The sequence below is a fragment of the Lactuca virosa genome, chromosome 4 (genome assembly GCF_052849685.1).
Source record: "Lactuca virosa cultivar CGN04683 chromosome 4, Lactuca_virosa_CGN04683_v6, whole genome shotgun sequence".
Taxonomy (NCBI): Eukaryota; Viridiplantae; Streptophyta; class Magnoliopsida; order Asterales; family Asteraceae; genus Lactuca; species Lactuca virosa.
This window is the reverse complement of record NC_136429.1, coordinates 451,189,866-451,201,020: the sequence shown is the minus strand read 5'-3', so window position 1 is coordinate 451,201,020 and position 11,155 is coordinate 451,189,866.

Sequence of the window (11,155 nt, the reverse complement as noted above, 5' to 3'; positions counted from 1 at the left end):
TTATGATAAAAGTCATATTTTGATAAACCAAAACTTGAGTAATGATACTTATGTTTTAAATCTCATTTGGCATGCATAAAACACCATACCAACATATTGCATTATGTTTAAAACACCAATATCATATGTCACACCCCAAAACCGGAACGACGGAATCGTTCGGAGGTGGAGGACGTCATGTACAGTATCACAACAATGCATAGTAGTAAACAAGCAACAACATCATCCATTGAATTAATAATATAATTTAATACAAGTGTGTTCTGTCAAGTTTAATAGACACCAAAAATATGAATCAAAATAAAAGATGAGTCTTGAACGAGCTCCATCTTCTCAAAACCTGGCACCGGTACCTGTCTACTTGTGACCTGAGAATACAAGTTATTTTGAAAGAGTTTATCAGCTTTAAAGCTGGTGAGATCATAAGTATTTTAGTGTCATTGCTTGTATGAAAGTGTTTGTAAGTATGTGATGTATAAGTTTGTAAAAGTTTGTAATTGTTTGAACTCTCCTAGAAAACCCTATGTTTCCTACTAAAAGTAGCCTTCTACCAAGGGATCAAGTGTTTGTGTGTGTCTCTTGTAAGAGTATGTATTTTCCCAAATCTGACCATCATTAACCAAAAATATCGTTTTTACATTTCTGTTTATTGTGTGAAGATCACAAAGTGAATGCAAATGGGAAAATGAAATAGTACTGTAGTGTTGTATTAAGTAACTACTGCTGTACTAACTACCTTAAACCAATTGTTATTTAAAGTACCATGTGATCGGCCTGTACCATACTACCGACTATAAACACGACGATGTAAGACGTCGGAAGAAATGACGTTTGGCACCCGTAGACTTGCAAGTCCCACTGTAGCGAGCAGCAAGGTGTACGATAGTCAATCCAGTATAGATCTATACACAATCTCAACGCTCTCCATTTAAGGAGATTCTGGATACAAAACGAGCCATGAAAGGTGATGCCATGCCCCGTTACGTGGCTCACACAACTGTATTAGTGCACTTGTGAATGTATTGTATGTACTAGCTGTATTGTATGTTCTCTCTCTGTCTAGTATGTATGTATGTTCTCTCTGTATGGTATTGTATGTTCTCTCTGTATGGTATTGACTCATGTATGAACTGACTCTTTGTATGTTTCACTGTTCTAGTAATAGTATTAGTATCTCCCTAAACTATACCTATTATAGCTTACTAGTAATGTTGTTTGAATGTATGAACATGTGTGTATACCTTTGCTACCCAAAGGTATTGAATATAAAGAAGTAACTTTTTATATCTATACACATATACATGATATATGACTAGGATTCAAACGACATTCGGACAAACAACCGATACCCTAAGTCCACAACCAAACAAGGAACAGGAGGTAAGGTGAGCTATCAGTCCAAAGTCCTTTAAATCCTACTTATATAACTATATCTATATAGATACACATTTAACAGAATATAAGTTTAAAAGAGTTTAATAAAAGTATTTGACATGTAAAGAGTTTAATAAAAGAATTTGAAGTAGTTTGCTTGATAACACAGTTTGAAAAGTAAGAAATCCACTTGTTTGGTAGTTATTAATCACATGTGATTGATATAATAACTATAATAGATCAACTTGTATCCCCCCATGAAAGCATTTAAAAATCATTTAAAAGGTTGATTTAGGGGTATGAACTCACCTGTAGTGAGTGGTTTGGATGAACGGATGCTATAGGATGCTAAGTGGCAAGTGAAGACTTGAACACACACAAGGATCCTAGTTAACATATAATAACACATATATGTATCCAATTAGTCATTAAACAACTAATTAACCAAGTTAAGACACCATAGGACATGAAAAACACTTGATTTAAGTGCTATAAGTACTAAGGATTGCATCTAAGGGTTGTAGGGCCTTGCAATTGAATTTAGGGTCCAAGGGGACACTCTTTTGGAGTTTACGGTTTTGTGACCAACTCCCTTGGAGTTTACGGTCGTAAACCCATGAGTTTACGACCGTAAACTCATGGTACTTCTAGCATTTTGTGTTTTGAAGTCTTAAAGGTCATAAGGAAGCATCCTAACTTCAATTCTAAGCCTTAGGAAGTGATTGGGGCAACATTTCACCCCTTTGTAGATTTTACGGCCCATGGACCACTTCTCCATGAGTTTATGGCCGTAACCTCTAATGGTTCATGGTCTTTTTGATGTTTAAGGTCCTAAGCACTTTAAGGATATGATCTAGACTAGTATCCAAGGCTTACTAAGGGACTAGGGCACACAATGGCCCATTCATTAGGGTTTACGGTCCAAGAACATGTTGGACCGTAAACACCTTTGATCTTGTGTTTATTTGTCTTTTCTAGTTGATTAAGAAGTGTAACAAGTCTTATAACACACTAGGGTAAGAGTACTTACAATAGATAAGCTTGAAAGGGTGTTAAAAGTCCAAGAACACTAGTATGTGTTCTTGGTGTTCTTGGTGAAACTAAGAACACTTGAAGATCTACACAAATGGAATGATTTCACGGATGAAATCATGTAAGATCACTAGATTAAGTAAGATATCAACTAATTAGGGAAAGAAACACTTATAAAGTTAAAGATCAAGAAGGAAAATCGGATGATACTTGAGAGGATTTGAGTTCTAGTTCTTGAAAGTGTGAAAAAAAGTGAGTAAAATGACTAAGTGTCATATTTATACTCTTTGGAGTCTACGGCCGTAAACTCCAAACTCTTGGAGTTTTGAGACCTTACTGATGCACAATAAACCCTAGAGCATCCTCTCTCTAGTTATCTCCTGAAGTACTAAGCTTTAAAACACTCAAACTGACTCTACACAGCTAAAAAGTTAGCAGCAACAGTTCTGACTTCTATTGAAGTGAATGGTTGTACATAATAGAAATTTCGGGTTGTCACATCATCCCCCCGTTAGAAGGAATTTCGTCCCGAAATTAGAGTTTAAGAAAATAAGAAGTTACAAATAACTAAGTAAAAAGATGACGATATTTCAGTTTCATCTGATCCTCTCGCTCCCAAGTGAATTCAGGTCCTCGCTTGGCGTTCCAACGAACCTTCACTATCGGGATAAGGCTTTGTTTCGTTTGCTTGACCTCCCTGTCCACGATCTCTACAGGTTCTTCCACGAAGTTGCGGCTCTCGTTGATCTCGATCTCATCGAGTGGGATTACAAGAGTCTTGTCGGACAGACACTTTTTCAAGTTCGAGACGTGGAAAGTAGAATGTACGTTTCTGAGTTCACGAGGTAAGTTAAGTTTGTAAGCTACAGGGCCGATTCTTGCGAGAATCTCGAAAGGCCCTATGTATCTTTGATTTAGCTTTCCACGCTTCCCAAAGCGTATTAAGCCCTTCCAGGGTGAGACCTTCAATAGAACACGGTCACCCACCTGGAATTCCAACGGTTTCCTTCGCTTATCAGCGTAACAAATCTGAGCGATCTTCTCTGTCGTTTCCCGAATGATCTCCGGACCCGTGAGAGTGCTTTCAGAAACTCGTCCTTTAGCTAACTGGGTATCACCCACCTCAGCCTAGCACATAGGAGATCTGCACTTTCGGTCATAGAGGGCCTCGAATGGAGCAGCCTTTATGCTCGTGTGATAACTGTTGTTGTAGGAAAATTCTACAAGGGGTAATTGAGTATCCGATGCTTTCCCAAAGTCGATCACACAGGCTCGCAACATATCTTCCAAGATTTGGATAGTCCTCTCACTTTGTCCGTCGGTCTGTGGATGGTAGGCTGTACTCATGTCCAGCCTAGTTCCTAGGGAACTTTGTAGCGACTGCCAGAACCTCGAAGTGAATCTACTATCTCTGTCCGAGATAATGGATATGGGAACACCGTGCAGTCGTATAATCTCCCGAATTTAGGTTCTTGTAAGCTTCTCTATCTTGTCTGTTTCTTTGATAGGAAGGAAGCGTGCGGACTTGGTCAATCTGTCGACGATGACCCATATGGTATCAAATCCACCCGTTGTCTTAGGCAATTTGGTTATGAAGTCCATAGTGATCCGCTCCCACTTCCATTTCGGTATCTCCGGCTGTTGTAGTAGACCGGAGGGTTTCTGGTATTCGACCTTGACCTTGGCGCAAGTAAGGCATTTACTCACAAAGGTAGCAATCTCTGCTTTCATGTTAGGCCACCAGTATAGCTTTTTAAGTTCCAGATACATCTTATCTGAACTTGGGTGGACGGAATAACGAGTGTTGTGCGCCTCGGTCATGACCAAGTCTCTGAAGCCACCGTGTTTCGGTGTCCAGATCCGATCCATGAGATATAAGGCTCCGCCACCCTTGACTTCCAAGTTCTTATTCATCCCTCTCAGGGATTCACCCGCCACATTTTCAGGTTTCAAAGCGTCGAGCTGAGCCTCCTTAATTTGCGTGGACAAGTGTGAATGGATAGTCATGGTCAATGATTTGACCCTACGACCAGAGTATTCTTTCCGACTTAGGGCGTCAGCTACTACGTTGGCTTTACCCGGATGATAACCAATTTCGCATTTGTAGTCACTGAGTACCTCGACCCACCGTCGTTGTCTCATGTTGAGCTCCTTCTGGTCGAATATATGTTGTAGACTTTTGTGGTCTGTAAAGATAGTGCTTTTTGTACCGTACAGGTAGTGTCTCCAGATCTTCAGAGCAAACACAACAGCTCCTAACTCAAGATCGTGGGTAGTGTAGTTGACCTCGTGTGTCTTCAGCTGTCTCGAGGCATAGGCGATGACCTTACCTCACTGCATCAGAACACATCCGAGCCCCTGATTTGACGCATCGCAATAGACAACGAAGTCTTCTATCCCTTCGGGGAGGGATAGTATTGGTGCGGTGCATAAGGCACGTTTGAGCGTTTGGAACGCTTTCTCCTGCTTCTCTTCCCAGTCAAAGGCCACACCCTTCTGGGTCAAAGTCGTGAGAGGTTTTGCAATACATGAGAAGTTCTGAATGAACCTGCGATAGTAGCCAGCGAGGCCTAGAAATTGACGAATTTCGGTAGGTGTCTTCGGTGCTGACCAGCTCTCAATGGCTTCGATTTTGGAAGGGTCCACGTGTATTCCCTCTTTGCTAACCACGTGCCCCAAGAATTCGACTCTTCGGATCCAAAATTCGCATTTCGAGAACTTCGCATAGAGCTTCTCCGAACGCAGTGTTTCTAAGACCTGTCATAGATGTCGACTATGCTCCCCCTTACTACGAGAGTAGATAAGTATGTCATCGATGAAGACGATGACGAACTGATCCAAGTAAGGACGACACACCCTATTCATTAAATCCATGAATACTGCGGGCGCGTTTGTTAATCTGAACGGCATCGCTACGAATTCGTAGTGCCCATAACGAGTTCGGAAGCCTGTCTTCGGAACATCCTCCCCTAGCACTCGTAGTTGGTGATATCCGGATCTTAGATCGATTTTTGAAAAGAAGTTCGCCCCTTGCAGTTGATCAAATAAATCGTCAATGCGAGGCAGAGGGTAACGATTTTTGACCGTTAGTTTGTTGAGCTCCCTGTAGTCGATGCACATACGAAACAATCCGTCTTTCTTCTTGACGAACAAGACTGGAGCTCCCTAGGCTGAGAAGCTTGGACTTATAAAGCCCTTGCTGAGCAGTTCGTTAAGTTGACATGACAGTTCTTGCATCTCTGCAGGTGCTAGACGATAGGGCGATTTGGCTACGGGGTAGCCCCTGGAACTAAGTCGATTCTGAACTCGACTTGACGTTGCGGAGGTAATCCTAGGAGTTCTTCTGGAAAGATGTCAGGAAAGTCGCGTACTACAGGAATGTTCTGAACGTCTTTCTTTTCTTGGCTCACATCGACCACATGAGCAAGGAATGCGCGGCATTCCTTTCGCAAGAATTTCTGGGCTTGAATGCTCGAGATGATACGAAGGTTCGTGTCGGGTTTGTCGCCATAAACTACTAGAGTTTCGCCAGACGGCAGATTAAGGCGAACATCCTTTTCATAACACATGATGTCGGCACGATGTAGACTCAACGAATCCATGCCGATAATGACGTCGAAACTTTTAATTGAGACCGGCATGAGGTCGATCGAAAATGAATGACTATCTAGTGTTAGGGTACACCCTATGGATATACTGCTAGTGCTCTCCATCTTTCCATTAGCCATTTCTACAGTGAACGGTTCTTTAAGTGCTCGTGATTTTTGCTTAAGTAAATAAGCAAATTTTTGGGTCACGAAACTCCTCTCCGCTCCACTATCAAACAGTATGCATGCATAAGAGTTATCGAGGAGAAACATACCCGTGACCACTGTGGGGTCGGCAACCGCTTCTTCGTGGCCTATGGCCAGAACTCTTCCCACTCAACCGGCATTCCCTGCCTTTGGGCAGTCCCTCTTGTAGTGGCCCACCTCGCCACAACCGTAGCAAGCTTGGCCCACTCCTGCGCCGGGGACTTGGTTGAGTGGCCTCGCCGATGCTTTGCAGAAACGGGTGGTGTACCCCTTCCTGTTGCAGTTTGAACACTGCATTTCCCGGCAGGCTCCTGTGTGGTGGAAGTTGCATTTGTTGCACTTAGGCAAACTTCCAGCTTACTGCTTTACCGGAGCAGCATCGGCAGGTGCTATCGCAGCATGAACTGCCACGACCTGCTGCTTTTTGGCAGCCTTCTTCTTCTTGTCATCCCAGAGCTTCCGCCTGGAATCAGCGGTTTTGGAAGGTTGTGAGATGGTCAGGGTTGTTGTTTCGGCCGGGGTACGAACCCCATGGTCAATAAGCCGCTGTGCCAATCGCTTGACACTATCGAATGTAGTGGGGTTTGAAGCCAAAACATTTCCGTGGAATGGAGGCACCAGCCCCCATATGTATCTTTCTATCTTCTTTCCCTCTGTATGAACCATGTTGGGACAGAGGGCCACTAGCTCACAGAACCTGGCGGTGTAGGAGAGTATGTCGGAGCCCTTCATGGTTAGGCACCACAGTTCCTGCTCCAGCTTTTGGATTTCGCCCCTCGGGCAATATTCTTCAATCATAAGCTCTTTCAGAGCTTCCCAGCCCATAACATTAGCCACTATGAGAGATAGTGACTTGACATGGCTATTCCACCATGTCAGGGCCTTTGTCTCGAAGGTGCATGCAGCAAATTTGACTTTGCTTCCCTCCGGGCATGAGCAGATCTTGAAGATCGAGTCTGTCTTTTCGAACCATTGCTAGAGGGCAATGACTCCGCCAGTCCCTTTAAAGGACAGTGGCTTGCAACTGGTGAAGTCCTTGTAGGAGCACTCTCTCAAGCGCACAGGGAGTTCACCATGAGTAGATTGAACAGGGGTTCCTCCTCCAGTGGAACCAGAAGAATGATATTGAGCCATGGCTGTTGCCACAGCCGCAGCTACTGCAACATTTAGATCTGTCGTATCGATTTGAGGAGTAGGTGGTGTTGCAGTTGATGGAGGATCGCGTCTTGTTGATCGACGTGGAGGCATCTTTTATCTATAAGTTTAGAAAGATAACGATATTGATAAGAATTTAATAGGGAGAAATTGATGAGAATGACTCATGGACTAACTCTCCATAGCCCAACAGCACAATTGAATAGCACGATTGAATGTAGATCTAGTACTAACAAATGATAGCATTTGGATAATAATTTCCATAAGATTAGATATTTGTCAATAATACTGGTATTACAGATGTAACAAGTTCGGGAAAATGACCTAGAAGTAGGTCTTACATCAAACCAAAATGGGAAAATTCTGACAAAACTACGACCTAATCAAGACCGAACAGGTCCAGGTTTGAACAAAGATAGGAAATTAGACTAGAGTTTTTACATAAACTAAGTTATATCCAAAAGAGAAGTCGAGGAGACTCTAGCGGCGACGAGAAGTACTAGAGTGAGTTCTTGATTCAGGCAGACGGCGCTCTATGTCTCACATGAGCCTTTCATACATTGACTGCCTAGCCCGAAGTTCCCTAACTTCAGCTTGGGATGCAGTTAGCTGTTGCTGCAGAGTCCCATTGGTTATCCTATCCCTTTCCATAGCTACCTCGAGTTGGTGAATGCGGAACGTGTTAATGCCTGAGTTGGCATCAATCTCCAGGACTCGGTCAATAGATGCTTGACCTTGCTCGGTGTTCCGAGCAATCCTACGGACCATGATGGGCATGACTCGATCAGCTGAACCCCCCTCACTTAAGTCATAGAAGCTTCGGTCTCCGTTATAAGGTAACAGCTGACCTTGCTCGTGACTCCATCTGTTCAAGTTTGTTGCCCACAGAGGTGTGGGGCCTTGAAATGCTGGACGAGGGTTTGGGTTTGGAACTACTGGGGGTAGGTTGTTGACTTCAGAATCTGAGTCAGAACCATCAAAAAAACCCTCAGCATAGTGATCATCCAAAGGGATTGGGTGATCGTCTTCTGGCTCTTCTCCCAGCCATCTTGCATTGCCGTGGTTGGGATAGTACGGGTCTCCGGGGATATGGAATCCAGCCATGATATCTACGTGAGAAAAGGGATATAAGAAATAACTAAATAGACGAACTAATTAGATAATTATAAGATGATCTTTATCAGTTACTTCAATACTTGTTTAGTGCATACCAGTTATATGTACTCAAAACAGGATAGACCTTCGAATAAGTGACCCTAACTCTAAGTCCACAACCAAACAAGGAACAGTAAGTAAAGCAAAGATCACAGATTCTAAGTCTATGATATCCTAGATACATATAACCTTAACGTATCCACTCAGCAACTATTGATATACTAATAAAGACCTTTAGTTCTCAGATAAGTAATTATAGTAACACAAAATACTCCTATAGTATTTTAGGTTTATGTTTTGTTCTAATGTTCTCATTGTAGTAGTGTTGGTAAGTTTTTAGACTTGTTGCAACCTCACAATCACACTTAGGCACATGCTAGTCAATCCTCGGATAATATAGTTGATCAGGCTATATCTTCCCAGATTTGACTATATGTCTCTAAGTCTACTTGTGCTGTCCAACAATCGTAATGCTTTTGTTCGGTCCTAGTGATACTGATTTTAGTATGAATGCAGGCATGTATACTTAGTTAAATATTTTATTATTTAAAAGGATAAACTCTTGGTCAGAGTATTTTAATCCCTTTGTGTTTATAGTTTGTATATCTTTTATGGGTTGATATACTCGATTCACTATAAACAATGCTCTGATACCAATCTGTCAGACCCCAAAACCGGAACGGCGGAATCGTTCGGGGGTGGAGGACGTCATGTACAGTATCACAACAATGCATAGTAGTAAACAAGCAACAACATCATCCATTTCATTAATAATATAATTTAATACAAGTGTGTTCTGTCAAGTTTAATAGACACCAAAAATATGAATCAAAATAAAAGATGAGTCTTGAACGAGCTCCATCTTCTCAAAACCTGGCACCGGTACATGTCTACTGGTGAGCTGAGAATACAAGTTATTTTGAAAGAGTTTATCAGCTTTAAAGCTGGTGAGATCATAAGTATTTTAGTGTCATTGCTTTTATGAAAGTGTTTGTAAGTATGTGATGTATAAGTTTGTAAAAGTTTGTAATTGTTTGAACTCTCCTAGAAAGCCCTATGTTTCCTACTAAAAGTAGCCTTCTACCAAGGCATCAAGTGTTTGTGTGTGTCTCTTGTAAGAGTATGTATTTTCCCAAATCTGACTATCATTAACCAAAAATATAGTTTTTACATTTCTATTTATGATGTGAAGATCACAAAGTGAATGCAAATGGGTGATGAACCAATGAATCGAGTATTGAATTAATCAGAGTATGAATTCAAGTATAAATGCAAGATTGAACACCAGATGTAAATATGATCTTGTTTCAGGTTGATTTACGCTTTCGAATGTTTACAGAGAAAATAGACAGGTCTGTAAAAACTCTTATCTAACTCTAGTAAATAACCCCTATTTATAGGGAACCGAAAGCGTACAAAAAATATACTAAGGCATTGACTCTAAAGCTTCGAATAAAAGCGCCCTAGTAAAATACATTACAAAACATTCGAAGAGTACAAAATATATTTCAACTAATTACAACAATTCGACCCTTACAATCTCCCCCTTTTTAATCATAGTCGAAGTCTTCAATTCGTAAGAAGTGTGATGGAATACAGTAACACTCTTCGAATCTCCGTGTACCAGGAGATAATCTTCTTCAGCTCTTTCTTGTCTCCTTCATTGTTCTTCTTGCAATGATTCATACGAACAATCAAGTTCGTATATTGAGATGTTGAATATCTCTCTACTTCACTTGCTTGGAATAAGAACCGTATAGCTTTTCCAGCTTTGTCTTTTCCTGCGAAGACCATTCCAAAAGGCTTCAGGGAAATTTCACCATCAGCATATTTCTTCAATTCCGCCTGAGTCTTCGTAGGAGCCATCGGTGCTTTTATTTCCATTCCTTTGGCATTAGCTAATTCCACATCTGTTAGTGCCAAGCACTCATAATAGTTTTCGATAAAAATCTTGATGTGAGTAACTCCAAGCTTGAATTCATCTGGTTCAGTGTTTTGAAGGAATGAAAATGATTTGTCTTTTAGAAGTAATGCAACTTGTATAAGATCATACAAGTTCATCAATGGAAAATCAGCAACAGTGAATTCGCAAATATTTCCATTTGCCCTGGCAACCATATACTTAACATTCTGGACTGTGTTTTCGAAAATCACATCCTTTTTCATACTTATGACCTTCTTGATTTTTATTAAAGACCAAACTTCCTCAGGGGCTTTTCCAAGAACAGCATGAAAACGAATTTTCATGTGTGTACCTTCATCCTTATTTTTAAAATTCCCTTCTGCTTTGAACTTAGGCATGATAAACATCATTTCGTTTATGGGAAAATCCAGCTGGCTTGTATCAGTATTCGTGACCAAATAACTCTGCTTTGGTTTCTTCTCGAATGTATACATGTGATTAAAAACAACCTTGGCCTCAATTGTTTCGTAATTATAGTGTTTAGCTGGATCACCTTTATCCATTCCCTTCGGATCACTAGCACGCTGAGTCATAATGCTTTGAATAATCCTCAGTTTTTCAATTTCAGCTTCTGCTTCAGCCTTCTTTTCCTCTTTCGACTTTTCCACTACCATTGATTTCCCTTTATCTTTCAAGGCTGGATTGACAATTGTCTCTTTTGGATTAGAAACACTCCCACCAG